Genomic DNA, 19,375 nt, shown 5'->3' on the forward strand with positions numbered 1-19,375 from the left:
TTATATTTACTTATTTTAGTTATAATGGGTATTCATTGCCTTTAAGAGCAATGTTGATTTATATTCACTGTTTTGTATGAAGTTTCATGTAGGCCAAAGTAAGTTCATGAGATTACTGTGCCGTTCAAAAGCTACTGTTATTGTAACAATATATTATACATTTAGAAAGTTAGAAGATACGCCGCACCTGCAGATTCTGAGGCTTTATTGTTTTTCCTATCTGAACATGAATTCCACAGTGTGAGAATGGACTAGATGTTCCTCAAAGTATATATTCATGTATCAAAGTTTGTCCCTCAGCCCTGAGACAAGGCCCCAGATGTCAGAGGTATGAAGTGTTGAAAATATTAGGCATGTATGAGTTAACCCTTAATGGTATGATGCTTATTGCTTATACAACAGTGCCATCTAGATATAAGCGGTTAATACTACATCAGTAGCAAAATTGCATTCTGGGTAGTATTATGACGTCATGCTCCTTATCAATGCACACGCCCCTCCAACAATGATTGGAAAGTTCCAAACTCGGAGGGCGTGTTCATCTGATAAGTTTTGGGTTAAGAAACCAGTTACCAGAAAGAGAAAAAAAAAAGGAGAAAAAAAAAGAAAGAAAGAGAAAACAAACATTTGGATTATAGATCTCTGGAGAATCATTTGGATTATTGGGAAAAACTCTTGAGAGCTGGCTGCCCCAAGACTCTGCACATCACTTGACCCTTGGGTAATGTATATTTTGTTTTATGTAGTATTGATCTAAATTAATTGGCTTGATACTTAGCCAGATACCCGCTCATTTGCGGACGTATAACGTTAGTTGCTACATCAGTATTTTCTCTGATTTCAGTTACGATGCATATAACTGAAAGAAGGGGATAATATTGGGAAACTCTTTGTTGGGAATTTTTGTATTCCATAGTTTGATATCAAGCCAATAATATATAAGTTTTGTTGCAATACTACCATTATCTGAAAGATTGGTCATCATTTTTGGGCAGAGCAAGGGCTCGTATCTGTCATCTTCTTGATTGAGTTTTCTGCATAATCCATTGATTGTATATTTCTCACAAAATTTAAAGCTGTATTGCATAATATTCTTGTGTTGGTTGAGTAGTGTTTTGTTGGTATCATATAGTGGTGAATTCTGGGTACTGCATATCATTGTATATTATTGAAATTTATGTTGATTCATTTTCGTTTGTATTTTAACCTATTGTATGATAAACCATTTATATTTTTGCATAGACGCTTGTACCCTGTTTTACTGATTGCACAAAATAATCAGGTTCTCGATTGAACTCTTTATATTTATATAAAGCATTTGCTTTATATACCCGACATAAAATGGAGGCCCCAGCGAGATCGAGTTAATTCTTTGATTATTTGTGCAAATAGTAAACCGTTCCATGCCTTTCTTGGCTAACCAGATTATTCATAGATCTGTGTATAACTTTATTGTAAGAAAATTAGTGCAGCCGGTAGTGAAGCCGGTTGTGATGTTGCAACAGGAGATTGTCCATCTAGCCTGGAGCAGTTAATCCATAACGTTGTTGAATATAAAAATTCACATTTAGATTTGGATGATGAATTGCGGTGCATGGATAAGTGAGTTGCAGGCAGAAGCCAAAAGAGAATGTGTGGATGTATGGACGCCACTTGGCACAGTCAGGAGACAACTAACTTATCTTGATGTGCTTAAAAATACTGCAGATAAAAACGTGTGCCGTAATTACAGCGCCAGAGATGTGCGATATCTCCACAGGCGGGAGGATCAAAGGATCCCCCTGCCTGGGAGCGCGGGCTGGCGCAGGGCGGTAAAACGGGCGCGAGTGCTGCAGGGTTTAAATACCCAGCAGCACTGCGCTCGGGCAGTTCGACCCCCCCCCTGAAGGAGAGCGCATCCTGCGCTCAGGCAGATCGGCACCCCCCCTGAAGATGAGCGGATCCGGTGCTCAGATCGGGACCCCTCCATACAGGAGAGCGCAGGCAGCGATGTGCTGCGCTCTGAAGAAATCACGGCACCCCCCCAGAGAAGAGAGAGAGCGCAGGCAGCACTGAGCCCTGCACCCGGAACAGGAGCTGAGAAGAGAGTTGGAGAGCCCTGAGTAATTGAGCCCAGAGCAGCCCAGAGGAGGAGAGCAGAAGGACGGAGCAGGAGTTCCCTGTCCTGCCTCCTCCTTAACCCTTGCTGCCCTGAACCCCTAATCCTTTCACCCTGGGATCTCACTGCCCCCTGCCATTAACCCCTTCCCCCAGTGGACCCTGTAATCTCAGCAGCATTGCTGCTGCCCTTAACCCCTGCCCTGCTGCCCCAGTCAGCCTGCTGCCCTGCATCTGCTCTGCAAGGCCCTGAAGAGCATTAACCCCTTCAATGCTCTGTTCACAGTCCCCTGCTCTGCAACTCTGCTCCCCAGCCCCCTGTTAACCCCTTCAGTGCTCTGTTCCCCTAATCTGCCCTGAGACCCCTGATCAACCCCTGGTTTACCCCTGAATCGCCCCTTTCCTGCATCCCCTGGTTAACCCATGCTCTGCTGCTCTATTGAGCATGCAGCTGCTCTGCAACTGTATTCCTTGGCCTGCAGGTATTAACCCCTGCAGAGCCACCATTGTGTAATTAACCCTCTTGTAACCCCGTAGGGACAGTGATTAGTCAGGCGGGTGGGTACTGATATTTGTATGTATGAATGTATTATTGCAATGTATAGATAGTATGTGGGGTGGAATTTGGGAATGTGCTGTGTAGTGTAGTTAGGCTTGTATTGTGTTTATTGTAGTACTGTTTCTGTTCTGCGGTGTGTACGTCTATATGTATATATATTCATATCCATTGATCTATGAATATATATAGATATAGCGTATTGCTAGACTGGTATAATTGTATTGTGTAATAAATATTCCTTATTGTTCACAATACAGTGTATGTTGTTTTTACTAGTCGCCGCCCTAGTATAGTGATAGTAAGGCGCTTGCAGTTAGTTTAGTGATTAGTGTAAGGCAATCAGTAGCGATTTGTGTTTGTAAAGGCATAAATAGGCGGAGTCATCAATAGACGGCTCCTCCTACTTATGAATATTAATTATCGATATTTGCATAAATATTGGTGATTAATATTCCCCTTTAACATTGGCGAGCCAGGCCCACTGCTAGGAATTTGTTTTCTGTGTTTGTTTTTGGTGACAAAAATCGTTTATGCTGTGAACTAGTCAGGCGGGAGGGACGCGTTCAGTGGATTCTGAGCGTCCATTGCCTGATAGTTCGTACAGGTATAGCGTTTTGTTCAATCAGAACCAAACACAGAGCAATCTCTACAGCAGAGAATTTAAATCTTTCTGATTTGTGTATTAACGATTTTCCGATTGCCTTGCACGCCCACTGAACACTGGAGAGAAGTCGTCGCATACGTGACTGAAGAGAGGACCATCGCCGTTGGAGCTGAACAGAGAAGTCCGACTGAGCGGGAGAAGACGTTCCTGATACTACAGGACCTCCTCCACGCAGCACACAAGGGACAACAAAGGACAGCACCAAGGAAGATGACCTCTCATCAAAACGTGAGTATGGACTTCTCCACACTACACCAGCTAGCTAAACACAGCACATTTAACCCCATCCTCCCCACCACTCACAAGTCAGCAGAAATGCTGTGGTCCGATTTGTTAACACAGGCTTGTAGTTACGACAAGCTTTGTGTTAACAAACGGACGGTGTTGAACAAAGCCACCAAACGGCTTCGGATACTAGCCAAACTTGTGCAAACATTTGAGGTTAGCATCTGCAAGCCAAAGGAAGTTGCGCTGGTGTCTCGGTCAACGGAGACAATTCCTCCGAACATTCACTGCCAATGCTGTGCCAGTAATTCGGACCAGGTTTCGGTATTGCGGGCACAGCTGGCAGAGAATGTGCAGTCTACTGTTGACCGAGATGCGCAGGTGGCTAGGATAGAGTCACAGTTGGTAGAGCTGCAGAGGCAGAAGGAGGAAATTGAGGCTAAGTTGACTCAGTCTTATACTGAGGTCAAGGCCTTCAAGGAGCGAGCTGCCTCTACTGACGTGACGGTAGCCAAATTGAAGGCTGAGGTTGCTGTAAGGTCCCAGCTAATGTCTGGCATGCAACAGGTTATCACCAATTTGGTGCCGGCCCTTTCTTTTTCTGTAAAGTCAGGGTCGAAATCTCCCAAAAGTTTGCCCTGTGCCGGGCAAAAAGGGGGGAGAGTAGTCTGTGACCGGTCAAATCATCAGACTAAGCCGGTCCAGACTAACAGAGATTTTTCCCTGACTTTGGGAAAAAGAACTGTTGTAAAGAGTGCGTCCCTGAGGATGGAACAATTCAGGAGAAGGGAGCACGGCTGCAGTGTAGATGGACCTGGGCCATGCAGCGCAAACATCAGATGTTTTGCATGTGGTGGCCTAGGTCACATATCGAGACACTGCAAAACAGGAAGGTAGATAACACACAGGACAGGAAACCAAGTCACGTGTTTCAGGTGTGGGAACAAAGGACACATTGCAAGGAATTGCCCTTGTGCAAGAAATCGCAATGTGTCCAACAGTATCAGCCAGGTAACAAATTGTGCAGTGGGGTCTAGTCAGCCTGGCCATAAAGGAGTTACCTCTCAGCAGCATCACCAGCTGTTGAGGGGTCAGAATGGCCAAGCTAGGCTAGGCAACATTTGACACCCCTGTACTATTTGTTACACAGTTTGTTCCCAGTGTATGTCCATGTTGTGTGTTTTTGTTATCTGTTTGTAAGTTTTTCTTGCTGTTGATGGTGGTAGTCCTTGTCTACGGATGTGTTCTACCATGCTGATTTATGTAGTTTGTTGTAAGTCCCGTCTGCTGTTTGTGTTTCATTCTGTGTCCCCTTAGAGTGGAACAGTGTTATACTGTGGATCGAGAACGTAAAGGTTCGCGAGCAGATAATTTCACACGGGAAATCCTGCACAAAGGATGATGTGATTTTATTCTGGGCAGCCAGGGTCTCAGATCGATACAGATAACACTGTTGTGCTCAAGGTTTTCGGTAGGGCTGTGTTGCGCTGGGGACTGGGGCGGACAGACAACATTGGTGTAATGTTGTGCTGCGCACTTAATTCTAGTCCGGTCAGGTAGCACAGCTCTCATAGGGATTGGACGCAGAGTGTTTGGCAGCAGAGTGTGGACTGTGTTCTTGTGTTGTGGGGTCCTGGGGAGCCGGGGCACGAACCATGCCATTGGTTCTGCAGTCCTCCACAAGACAGGATCACAGGGGGAAATCAGCCTAGATACACATGAGTGGACGGGGATACGGTGCCATCAATAGCAAGATGGTGCTTTGTCCACAGAACTCCAGTTATCCTAACCTAGTAGGGTGGCCATCCTTATCTGTTGTTGCAGAGGGATGTGTAGCAGAGGACGCGATCCTCTGAAGGTAGGGTGTTCAGACACCAGTGTTAGGATAGCGAGGAGTCCTGTGAGATAAAGGGCAGCCCAATGCCTTTCTCTACCCATGGGTCAAAGGTATTGGTGCTGGGATTTTTGACATCTAATTGCACCGTGAGGGGAGAAATCTCCCAGGAGCACCTGGTATTTTCTTCTGCCATAGGTGTGTTCAATATGAAGCGGAAGAAAAACCCAGGAGATGCCACAGAAGAGACCAGCTATTCCCCCTGACACTCTTGTGAGGCTCCAGAGGATCCCACTGGATTTTGGCAATCAAGCGACCTCTGTCTAGAGGTGTTCTAGAGATGGAAGACTGTGCCACAATCCAGCGGGAGCATTCAGGCTCTGGAGGAAGACTTTGAGATGTTCGGGTGGAAGAGCTTATTTTCCCTTGTTTCACCCAGTGAAACTTCTTCTGGTTCTGGTCATCGTCATTTACATATCGGAGGGTCAAGGGACTTATTGACCAAATACACCAGAACCAGACAGAACTTTACCGAACTAACCAAAGGAGGAGGCTCAGGACATAACTCAAACATTGTTCCTGTAGCCAAATATTGTATGGACACACTTTGTTTCCTATGAGGGTTCGGGACGTATAACTTGTACTACCCTGAAACCCCATAGCACATTGTATTGTACTTTTATTGATTGTGTTTGTTGGTCGATTGTGTACCCATAGACACTCTAGGTTCAAATGTGTGACAGCCTATACCCAGAATTTGGCTGTATACATTTGCATCCTATAGTCGTTTCCCATTGACACAGGGGTCTGTGACCTACCTGTGTCTTTGGAGGTGTAGAAAGGCCAGGGTGCATGAGTCTCTATGGGTACACACATTTAATGGAATTTGGTGGTGTTGGGAGGGATGTGACCTGTTTTTGTGTGAATGGGGAAGAGTAGATTCCCTAGGGACAGGCCCCCTCCTTTACCAAGTTCATTTGCCACTTTAACCCCAAGAACGGTGACGTTTGTAAGGGTTGGACTGAATGTCAGTTAGTGCGGTGTTCTTTCCCGCAGTTAGAATTTAGGTACCATGACATCACTTCTTACCAGAAATTCTGACCTGCCTTGTAAAGACCTACGTATCCGTCCATGGGAGAACCTCCCCAACAACTGATTCTTCAATCAAGATGGAAGAAGCAGTGTCGGAAGAAAAGTCGTGCCGTTACTAACAGGAAGCCATTCCACGGTTGACCGTACTACCTGGAGATCGTGAGGGTGGAGCTATCCCAGAGTCTGACTAAAGAAAGACTAAGATGGAGACGGCGGCAGGTACCTAAAGATCGACACTGACAGCGGGAACGAAAGGAGGACAGTCCACTGTTGCTACGTGGATCGACCTATAGACTGTGAGGGTGAAGCCATTCCAGAGTCATTGGGAGAGGCTGATATCTGAAGATTGACACTGACAGACCACAGACCAAGAGAGTTCCAGAGAAGAAGACGGTGTATTCTGTGGATGGAGATGCCTGGTTACGTTGAAGGGCAGGTCGGAGGTGTTAGTGCGAGATGGGTGATGACTAGGTACCTAAGGGTCATATTACTTCAGTCCTTCCTGAACTGTTACCAAGAGGGGGGTTGAGGGGGCAAATATATCCCAACACTTCCCCAAAGTTTATTGTCGTATTTCGACAACAGGGGGATTGTTGAGGGGAGTGTTGGATTTAAATATATATGTATATATGCCCTTACATATATGCATATATATATTGGCCCTTTTGCATGGGCCCGTCCAGGTAGTAGGTGTATACATAGAGATGTATGTATGCCCCTTTGTCAGCATACATCTCTATGTATATAATATATGTATGGGTGGGCTTATTGCTGCCCATTGAGACCCCCTGTGTTATATATATATGTATGTATGTATATATATACTTATAGATGTGCCCCAAGCATCTATAAGTGGATATATATACAGTTAACTGTCCCCAGAAGCTCCCATGGATACCCCCCCTCTGGAATGTGCCTGCTGGGTGGGGAGAGACCGACAACTGGACAATTATGTCCAGTTTCGGCCTCTTCAAAGGACAGATGATCAATAAAGATCCTCTGCCCTTTGTTCCTTATGCCTAACAGGGACATGGGAACAGAGGATCAAAGGATCCCCCTGCCTGGGAGCGCGGGCTGGCGCAGGGCGGTAAAACGGGCGCGAGTGCTGCAGGGTTTAAATACCCAGCAGCACTGCGCTCGGGCAGTTCGACCCCCCCCCCCCTGAAGGAGAGCGCATCCTGCGCTCAGGCAGATCGGCACCCCCCCTGAAGATGAGCGGATCCGGTGCTCAGATCGGGACCCCTCCATACAGGAGAGCGCAGGCAGCGATGTGCTGCGCTCTGAAGAAATCACGGCACCCCCCCAGAGAAGAGAGAGAGCGCAGGCAGCACTGAGCCCTGCACCCGGAACAGGAGCTGAGAAGAGAGTTGGAGAGCCCTGAGTAGTTGAGCCCAGAGCAGCCCAGAGGAGGAGAGCAGAAGGACGGAGCAGGAGTTCCCTGTCCTGCCTCCTCCTTAACCCTTGCTGCCCTGAACCCCTAATCCTTTCACCCTGGGATCTCACTGCCCCCTGCCATTAACCCCTTCCCCCAGTGGACCCTGTAATCTCAGCAGCATTGCTGCTGCCCTTAACCCCTGCCCTGCTGCCCCAGTCAGCCTGCTGCCCTGCATCTGCTCTGCAAGGCCCTGAAGAGCATTAACCCCTTCAATGCTCTGTTCACAGTCCCCTGCTCTGCAACTCTGCTCCCCAGCCCCCTGTTAACCCCTTCAGTGCTCTGTTCCCCTAATCTGCCCTGAGACCCCTGACCAACCCCTGGTTTACCCCTGAATCGCCCCTTTCCTGCATCCCCTGGTTAACCCATGCTCTGCTGCTCTATTGAGCATGCAGCTGCTCTGCAACTGTATTCCTTGGCCTGCAGGTATTAACCCCTGCAGAGCCACCATTGTGTAATTAACCCTCTTGTAACCCCGTAGGGACAGTGATTAGTCAGGCGGGTGGGTACTGATATTTGTATGTATGAATGTATTATTGCAATGTATAGATAGTATGTGGGGTGGAATTTGGGAATGTGCTGTGTAGTGTAGTTAGGCTTGTATTGTGTTTATTGTAGTACTGTTTCTGTTCTGCGGTGTGTACGTCTATATGTATATATATTCATATCCATTGATCTATGAATATATATAGATATAGCGTATTGCTAGACTGGTATAATTGTATTGTGTAATAAATATTCCTTATTGTTCACAATACAGTGTATGTTGTTTTTACTAGTCGCCGCCCTAGTATAGTGATAGTAAGGCGCTTGCAGTTAGTTTAGTGATTAGTGTAAGGCAATCAGTAGCGATTTGTGTTTGTAAAGGCATAAATAGGCGGAGTCATCAATAGACTTGCTCCTCCTATTTATGAATATTAATTATCGATATTTGCATAAATATTGGTGATTAATATTCTCCTTTAACATCATCCTAGGTCACAACTTCGCCAAATGGAAGGATTGCCGGATGATGAAGAGTAAAGAGATAACAAGGTTCCAGCTAAAGACGGAAACCCAGGATTGGTATAGTATGAACATACAAATGAACTAATCTATCCTCATGTATTTTCCTCTGTAACTAATTATCTCTTGACTTATTTTTATATCGAGAACTTGCTCTGTCCAAGAAAAGAAATGTTACCAATCAAAGATGTATGGTAGTATTAACTATTTTCTTGCAGGAGTGGTAAAAAGTGGAAGATGTATGTACTTATATTTGTCATACAATATATTACAGGCGCAAAATGGCACCGAGGGTTGTTGCCATTATCTACATCGTCCTGATCTTGGGGAAGGAGTTCCAGGCCGAGCCGATTGCTGTACCAGGCCCTTCATCTGGGATCATGCTACAGGATACCACGGGATTCATCTTGACGAATAAGAGGATTCTATCCCAAAAGATCTAAGTCAGTTTGGATCCACGTGTCTTCGTCGAGAGACAGTTCAACATTTCTGAGATTTCGTCTCCGGAGATAAAGATTTGGTATCAAATGCACATCGGCTATTCCCAAGAAAGGGTTACACAGATCCTGGAACAGACGAGGAAAACCATGACCAGAGAACAGTTTTCAACAAGTCGACGACCAAAGCCGTTCATTTCTTAGATTACAGCCGCCATATTCTTTGCCGTAGTGGGCACTGTCATTGCCACCGGTGTATCAGCTGTTAATTCCATCTCTATTAAGACATTGGAACTTGAGATCGGTTCACTGAAAAGGAACCTAATGAGTATTCATGCAGAGATGGAGAAACAGAAAAAACATTTATCGGACTTATATTCCGTTGTAGAGAATACTGTCGTCACCACCAACTTTCACTCAAAGTTATTGACTCATTCAATGAATCTTCATGAGAGTCACGAACAGTTTAAACAAGAACTAATGTCTCTGAAGACTCTGAATGAAAAGCCCTTTGTGACATTCCAATATAACCCAACTTCTCTATTGGATTGCATTGTAATGAAGGGGGATTTTGTTGTGCTTTTTCATAAGTTTAAACAGTTATATTTACTTATTTTAGTTATAATGGGTATTCATTGCCTTTAAGAGCAATGTTGATTTATATTCACTGTTTTGTATGAAGTTTCATGTAGGCCAAAGTAAGTCCGTGAGATTACTCTGCCGTTCAAAAGCTACTGTTATTGTAACAATATATTATACATTTAGAAAGTTAGAAGATACGCCGCACCTGCAGATTCTGAGGCTTTATTGTTTTTCCTATCTGAACATGAATTCCACAGTGTGAGAATGGTCTAGATGTTCCTCAAAGTATATATTCATGTATCAAAGTTTGTCCCTCAGCCCTGAGACAAGGCCCCAGATGTCAGAGGTGTGAAGTGTTGAAAATATTAGGCATGTATGAGTTAACCCTTAATGGTATGATGCTTATTGCTTATACAACAGTACCATCTAGATATAAGCGGTTAATACTACATCAGTAGCAAAATTGCATTCTGGGTAGTATTATGACGTCATGCTCCTTATCAATGCACACGCCCCTCCAACAATGATTGGAAAGTTCCAAACTCGGAGGGCGTGTTCATCTGATAAGTTTTGGGTTAAGAAACCAGTTACCAGAAAGAGAAAAAAAAAAGGAGAAAAAAAAAGAAAGAAAGAGAAAACAAACATTTGGATTATAGATCTCTGGAGAATCATTTGGATTATTGGGAAAAAACTCTTGAGAGCTGGCTGCCCCAAGACTCTGCACATCACTTGAACTTTGGGTAATGTATATTTTGTTTTATGTAGTATTGATCTAAATTAATTGGCTTGATACTTAGCCAGATACCCGCTCATTTGCGGACGTATAACGTTAGTTGCTACATCAGTATTTTCTCTGATTTCAGTTACAATGCATATAACTGAAAGAAGGGGATAATATTGGGAAACTCTTTGTTGGGAATCTTTGTATTCCATAGTTTGATATCAAGCCAATAATATATAAGTTTTGTTGCAATACTACCATTATCTGAAAGATTGGTCATCATTTTTGGGCGGAGCAAGGGCTCGTATCTGTCATTTTCTTGATTGAGTTTTACGCATAATCCATTGATTGTATATTTCTCACAAAATTTTAAGCTGTATTGCATAATATTCTTGTGTTGGTTGAGTAGTGTTTTGTTGGTATCATATAGTGGTGAATTCTGGGTACTGCATATCATTGTATATTATTGAAATTTATGTTGATTCATTTTCGTTTGTATTTTAACCTATTGTATAATAAACCATTTATATTTTTGCATAGACGCTTGTACCCTGTTTTACTGATTGCACAAAATAATCAGGTTCTCGATTGAACTCTTTATATTTATATAAAGCATTTGCTTTATATACCCGACAGATTGCAGGATAAAACTTACCAGGAAAGATTAAAGGACCTTAACATGTATAGCTTGGAAGAAAGACGAGACAGAGGGGATATGATAGAAACTTTTAAATACATAAAGGGAATCAACAAGGTAAAAGAGGAGAGAATATTTAAAAGAAGAAAAACTGCTACAAGAGGACATAGTTTTAAATTAGCGGGGCAAAGGTTTAAAAATATCAGGAAGTATTACTTTACTGAGAGAGTAGTGGATGCATGGTATAGCCTTCCTGCAGAAGTGGTAGCTGCAAATACAGTGTAGGAGTTTAAGCATGCATGGGATAGGCATAAGGCCATCCTTCATATAAGATAGGGCCAGGGGCTATCCATAGTACTTAGTATATTGGGCAGACTAGATGGGCCAAATGGTTCTTATCTGCCGACACATTCTATGTTTCTATGTTTCTATATTGTACATTTATATATAAAAAATACAGATAAAAAGACACATACAAGTAAAATAGGAATGGATATAAAAAATATAAAAATTAGAAATAAAAAATATATAGCAAAATCCATGTGTGTGATTCTGCATTTAATAATTCATACTTCATAGAAATGTAATATATAGTCCAAGTGTCTAGCCGCCTTATATAACTTATTATAATAGACTTGTATGTATAGTTCCAATATAGTGTCCAATATCCAAATCTGCCAAGTCTGTATGTACAGTAGTAATTGAGGCCCATATATAAATACATTCCATGGATGTACTGTACATGAAGATTTAATTGCGCTTGGTCTCTAGTTAGTATGTATAAATAGATATCACGGCCACAACTCCATATCTTTCAACAGCAAGTTAGATAATGCTGTAGTAGGTAATAAACACTTACTTGGAGTGAGCCTGCGATCGAGGTGTATGGGGTTTGTGAACTTACCTCTCCCCCTCTTACTGCAGCGCTGAACAAACCGATCCTAGTAGAGGCTTTGAGTGTAGCTGATATGTATGCTGCGATAACGCTGCTTCTTTCTTTCTAAGTAGTGCATCTTTCTCTGATCCAGTAGCAGCCTCTTAGTTTTTCTTCCACACTCAGAAGCCGTGCTGGATCTATATATAAATGGGTAATGATTAGGTTATTGGTTAATTACTCAGGGCCTCCCACATAATCCTCTAATTTTCTCCTCCCCCAAACCTTCCCAATAAGCACACACACTCTGCTTGGATTAAATCGGCCACAGCAGCCATTTTTATTAATAAAATAAATGCATAAATAAATAACAATAACATTAACCCCTGCCAAGGGAGATCGTAGAAGCCCCAAACTTTAACCATCCATAAGAAGCCAACATGGCAATTCCATCTTGCCTCCAGCCATAAAACACCAGCTCGGAGACACCAACTGATGGACGCCTCTCCGAACCAACCAAGTGCCTCAAACTATGAGAGTCCAGCCCCACCATTGAGGCCCTCCCATTTTCCAATACCGTCATATACCACCAGCTTCTAGGATCTCCCACCGCCAACGACGCGCAGCTTTACCACAACCTCCTCAAGCCTGCGCGTTCCTCCACAACCATAACGCCCGTTCAATCCCTCCCTGCAAACCCAGGGACCACAAATCAATGACCACAGCATTTAGATGAACCCCATCCGCTCTCCAGAATCCTCCACTCCCCGACTCCAAATCAGGATGCCTGACCGCCAATCACCCTATTCACCTTAACTCTGGCATTATTAAGACATTCCACCGAGCGTGCTTCCCTCCAAGTCTTACGGGCCACTATATCCGACCATACTGTTACCAGGCCCGGAAACATGGACCACAGTCTCAAAAGGTCAAACTTTATATCCTTAATCAATTCACTGCAATGTCTGACTCCCAAATCATTACCTCCAACATGCAACACTAAGATGTCGGGAGCCCGATCCAACCGTGCAAAACGGTGCACTTCCCTCAACACACTCCCCCATAACATACCTCTACACTCGAGCCACCGTATGTAATGACCGGCAACACGCACAGGGAGGAAAACAGGGAAAGCCCTGCCCAAGGGAGAGGGAAAGGTGGTGACCCCTAACTCACCTTGCAGCTGGCACCTGCCTGCCCTGACGTCCCTAGACGGGTTCCTCACCCGTGCGGCGATCACGTGCCTAAACCCTGGCTTTCCCTGAAATGAGCCCTAGATAATGAACGGGCCGGTGGGATCGCTAGTCCTCACCACTGCACTAAGAGGGAAACACCAGGGAGAGGACAGACAAACACAGACAAACACAAACACCCAGGTGGACGGCAACAATTGTCCACAAAGGTCCAACAGGGATCCGGAGGGTAGCGTTCTAAGGCAACACTCAGAGAACGCAGCAACACAGCTCCAGTGGGTCAGAATAGATGTCCAGGCAGGAAGCTCTATATCTGGCAACCAGAGAAGTGTGAGAGGGGAATATAAGGAGGATTGGGAGTGCTGGACAAGGAACAGCTGAGAGAAGGAGCTACGGATCCCTGAGTGAGCCAAAAGGGTTTGTAAAGCAAACCCAGAAAGCTACAATAAGGAAACTTCCCTATCTGACATAGAGCGTGCAGCCAACCGCTGCGACCTCCTGACCCCGGGTACAACGGAGTCAGGCGTGGCTCTTGACACCCTCGTGACACCGTATTACCGCGTCATCCCTACCGAAACCCAGCTGCTGCCCGTGTGGTCGCACGTCCGCTCGAAGCGCCCCCCAAAAAACAAAAGAGTGGCCAAGAATCCGCACCAAAACCGCACCTGTAACAAAAAACAAAACAAAACCAAATTAATAACAGCTCCCCCAATCAAAACCCACCCAATCGAACATATGATTTAAATCACAAAGATTCCCACCTCCCTATCCTCTTAATCACCTCCTCACTCAACCACAATCCTGGCCGCCTCTGTTCCCGCCCCAATCCAAAAGGAATTACCTGTAAAATCCCTAGAGTCCATCGCTAATGCAGCCAAACATTTTTTAAAGACCGCCACAAACTGGAATCTCGACAGGAATCTTCGTGCCGTAGCAGGGGTCCCCCCCCAAAAAAATCACCTCAACCTGTATTCTCTCAAGCAGCATACCGGACATAACAAACGCTCGGGAACCTTAAACAATGTCACGCTACAACCTTTACCCTCCCTGTCCATGTTAGACACACGTATCCGCACCACCACCCTGTCACCATACAAGTCCACATCTTCCCCACACAACCCCCCATACTACGTACACTGGTACACACTAGCTCCCACAAGCAAAAAGCCCCGAAAAAAGCTAAAGAAAAAGCCAACCTAAACAACCGCACTTCACTCGCTGATCTGCAAACCGAGCCCACCTGCACACCTATCTGCAACAATAAAGCAAACAAAGCCAGCCTTCTACTATCAGCCACGCACTTACCCCGTCTACAACCTTTCAATACCTGTCTTACCAAGAAGGTTTTCGTAACATTCGAGAGGCCCCTCAATTTAAAACCGAAAGCCAAACCTGCCATAACCCGATTCACCTGCGCTACGGACCATCCTTTTTCTGCCATATTCCCCAAGAACAATAATACCGGAATCTCACCCTCATCAATGCCCACTCCCAACTCAGCGCACCATAGTTTCCAATCCCGCCATGCCTTACCGTAGGCCACTCAAGTGCCAGCGCTCAGACACTCCCACAAAAGCCCCGCTACTGTACCTCCAAGAGCTCCCAAAGAAACTCCAGACACACCAGCCCATCTGCCTCCGCGTCCTGGGCTAGCTGCCGAAAACGCTCCCACTGCAAATGAGAAAGAGAGTCAGCCACCCCATTGTCAACCACCGGCACATGCACAGCCACAATCCAAGCGCTAAGCGCTAAACAACATAACACTAAGGCCCCTTTCACACGGGCGAGTTTTCCGTGCGGGTGCGATCCGTGCGGCGAACGTATGGCACCCGCACTAAATCCTGACCCATTCATTTCTATGGGGCTGTGCACATGAGCGATGTTTTTAACGCATCACTTGTGCGTTCAGTTGAAATCGCAGCATGCTCTATATTTTCCGATTTTGACGTGACGCAGGCCCCATAGAAGTGAATGGGGTGTGTGAAAATCGGATGGCATCCGCAAGCAAGTACGGATACCGTGCGATTTGCACGCATGGTTGCTAGGAGACCATCGGGATGGAGACCCGATCATTATTATTTTCCCTTATAACATGGTTATAAGGGAAAATAATAGCATTCTGAATACAGAATGCATAGTAAACCAGCGCTAGAGGGGTTAAAAAAATATAAAACATTTTTTAACTCACCTTAGTCCACTTGCTCGCGAAGCTGGCATCTCCTTGTGTCTCCGCTGCTGATGAACAGGACCTGGGGTGAGCTACTCCATTAAATAGAGCTTAAGGACCTTCGATGACGTCACTCCGGTCATCACATGATCTTTTACCATGGTGAATCACCATGGTAAAAGATCATGTGACGTACCATGTGATGACCGGAGTGACGTCATCGAAGGTCCTTAACCTGCATTTAATGGAGCAGCTCACCCCAGGTCCTGTTCATCAGCAGCGGAGACACAAGGAGATGCCAGCTTCGTGAGCAAGTGGACTAAGGTGAGTTAAATTTTTTTTTATTTTTTTTTAACCCCTCTAGCGCTGGTTTACTATGCATTCTGTATTCAGAATGCTATTATTTTCCCTTATAACCATGTTATAAGGGAAAATAATACAATCTTCAGAACATCAATCCCAAGCCCGAACTTCTATGAAGAAGTTCGGGTTTGGGTACCAAACATGCGCGATTTTTCTCACGCGAGTGCAACGCATGACAATGTTTTGCACTTGCGCAGAAAAAATCGTGCATTTTCCCGCAACGCACCCGGCTCTTATCCGGGCAAAAAAACTCACGCCCGTGTGAAAGAGGCCTAAGTGCTGCAATAACTGAACTAGTGGATTAGATGAAGCAGTCAAATCGTTGATCGCCTGCACCACCCCCAGGCTATCGCAATGAAAATGAACTTTTTGATTTCTGAACCTATCCCCCCAGAGCACCACCGCAAACACTATCGGAAACTGCTCCAGCAGCGCCACGTTCCTAACCCAACCCCTCAACACCCAGGACTCAGGCCATTTCCCCGAACAAAACTGGCCACCGCATCACCCATAACTAATGCCCTACCATTAAAATCCCTCAAAAACCCCTCCCAAACCGTTAAATCGCCATTCAACTCACGACCCAACCGAATAAAATGATGCGGGGCCACCCCCCACCCCCCTGTGGCTGACGCCAACCTTCTACAAAAAATCCGTCCCCATCGGAATAATCCGACAGGCAAAATTTTACTTTCCTAACAGGGATTGCAAATCCCTCAGGCAAATTTTGGGGGCCCGCAATGCTTTCCCCACAACCATCCTCGAGTCCTGCACCTTATCCTTCAGCAACCGACACTCCATTCGAATAGTGTCAATAACTATACCCCAAAAACTCAACTTCCCAGCCTCCAACGGAAACCCCAAACAACTTAAAAACCGACGGTATTGTGGACAGCAATAACGCACAAACACGCGAATTTGCCAAACCCAAGCATAGGAAATCATCAAGATAATGGATAAGCGATGCACACCCCGATACATCCTTCACTACCCATTCCAGGAAAGAACTAAATGTTTTGAAGTATGCACAGGACACCGAGCATCCCATTGGCAAACACCCCAGAAACAACCTAGCAAAAGCAAACTATCTGGGTTAAGGGGCAACACCCGAAACGCCGCCTCAATGTCAGTTTTTGCCAATAAGGCCCCCGGACCCAATTTATGTACCCAACCTACAGCCGCATCAAAGGAGGTATAGACCACCGAACAGAGCTCAGGATTAGAGTTGAGCGAACACCTGGATGTTCGGGTTCGAGAAGTTCGGCCGAACATCCCGGAAATGTTCGGGTTCGGGATCCGAACCCGATCCGAACTTCGTCCCGAACCCGAACCCCATTGAAGTCAATGGGGACCCGAACTTTTCGGCACTAAAAAGGCTGTAAAACAGCCCAGGAAAGAGCTAGAGGGCTGCAAAAGGCAGCAACATGTAGGTAAATCCCCTGCAAACAAATGTGGATAGGGAAATGAATTAAAATAAAAATTAAATAAATAAAAATTAACCAAAATCAATTGGAGAGAGGTTCCATAGCAGAGAATCTGGCTTCCCGTCACCCACCACTGGAACAGTCCATTCTCAGATATTTAGGCCCCGGCACCCAGGCAGAGGAGAGAGGTCCCGTAACAGAGAATCTGTCTTCATGTCAGCAGAGAATTAGTCTGCATGTCATAGCAGAGAATGAGGCTTCACGTCAGCCACCACTGCAACAGTCCATTGGCATATATTTAGGCCCAGCACCCAGGCAGAGGAGGGAGGTCCCGTAACAGAGAATCTGTCTTCATGTCAGCAGAGAATTAGTCTGCATGTCATAGCAGAGAATGAGGCTTCACGTCAGCCACCACTGCAACAGTCCATTGGCATATATTTAGGCCCAGCACACACACAGGCAGAGGAGAGAGGTCCCGTAACAGAGAATCTGGCTTCATGTCAGCAGAGAATCAGTCTGCATGTCATAGCAGAGAATGAGGCTTCACGTCAGCCACCACTGCAACAGTCCATTGGCATATATTTAGGCCCAGCACACACACAGGCAGAGGAGAGAGGTCCCGTAACAGAGAATCTGGCTTCATGTCAGCAGAGAATCAGTCTGCATGTCATAGCAGAGAATGAGGCTTCACGTCAGCCACCACTGCAACAGTCCATTGGCATATATTTAGGCCCAGCACCCAGGCAGAGGAGGGAGGTCCCGTAACAGAGAATCTGTCTTCATGTCAGCAGAGAATTAGTCTGCATGTCATAGCAGAGAATGAGGCTTCACGTCAGCCACCACTGCAACAGTCCATTGGCATATATTTAGGCCCAGCACCCAGGCAGAGGAGGGAGGTCCCGTAACAGAGAATCTGTCTTCATGTCAGCAGAGAATTAGTCTGCATGTCATAGCAGAGAATGAGGCTTCACGTCAGCCACCACTGGAACAGTCCATTCTCAGATATTTAGGCCCCGGCACCCAGGCAGAGGAGAGAGGTCCCGTAACAGAGAATCTGTCTTCATGTCAGCAGAGAATTAGTCTGCATGTCATAGCAGAGAATGAGGCTTCACGTCAGCCACCACTGCAACAGTCCATTGGCATATATTTAGGCCCAGCACCCAGGCAGAGGAGAGAGGTCCCGTAACAGACAATCTGGCTTCATGTCAGCAGAGAATCAGTCTTCATATCATAGCAGAGAATCAGGCTTCACGTCACCCACCACTGTAAGAGTCAATTTTCATAATTTAGGCCCAGAACCCAGGCAGAGGAGAAAGGTCCCGTAACAGACAATCTGGCTTCATGTCAGCAGAGAATCAGTCTTCATATCATAGCAGAGAATCAGGCTTCACGTCACCCACCACTGTAAGAGTCAATTTTCATAAATTTAGGCCCAGAACCCAGGCAGAGGAGAAAGGTCCCGTAACAGACAATCTGGCTTCATGTCAGCAGAGAATCAGTCTTCATATCATAGCAGAGAATCAGGCTTCACGTCACCCACCACTGTAAGAGTCAATTTTCATAAATTTAGGCCCAGAACCCAGGCAGAGGAGAAAGGTCCCGTAACAGACAATCTGGCTTCATGTCAGCAGAGAATCAGTCTTCATATCATAGCAGAGAATCAGGCTTCACGTCACCCACCACTGTAAGAGTCAATTTTCATAAATTTAGGCCCAGAACCCAGGCAGAGGAGAAAGGTCCCGTAACAGACAATCTGGCTTCATGTCAGCAGAGAATCAGTCTTCATATCATAGCAGAGAATCAGGCTTCACGTCACCCACCACTGTAAGAGTCAATTTTCATAAATTTAGGCCCAGAACCCAGGCAGAGGAGAAAGGTCCCGTAACAGACAATCTGGCTTCATGTCAGCAGAGAATCAGTCTTCATATCATAGCAGAGAATCAGGCTTCACGTCACCCACCACTGTAAGAGTCAATTTTCATAAATTTAGGCCCAGAACCCAGGCAGAGGAGAAAGGTCCCGTAACAGACAATCTGGCTTCATGTCAGCAGAGAATCAGTCTTCATATC

The 19,375-nt window shown here is 45.5% G+C and overlaps 1 long non-coding RNA gene across 1 annotated transcript; it reads left to right on the forward strand.

Annotated features, from left to right (window-relative positions):
• The first annotated feature begins 1,464 nt into the window (after positions 1 to 1,464).
• Positions 1,465 to 10,032, forward strand: LOC122928013. Its single transcript, XR_006387837.1, has 3 exons — positions 1,465 to 3,548; positions 8,881 to 8,973; positions 9,183 to 10,032. It is a non-coding gene; the product is annotated as an uncharacterized LOC122928013 (long non-coding RNA).
• The last annotated feature ends 9,343 nt before the right edge of the window (positions 10,033 to 19,375 follow it).

The sequence above is a fragment of the Bufo gargarizans genome, chromosome 2 (genome assembly GCF_014858855.1).
Source record: "Bufo gargarizans isolate SCDJY-AF-19 chromosome 2, ASM1485885v1, whole genome shotgun sequence".
In the NCBI taxonomy this organism is placed as follows: Eukaryota; Metazoa; Chordata; class Amphibia; order Anura; family Bufonidae; genus Bufo; species Bufo gargarizans.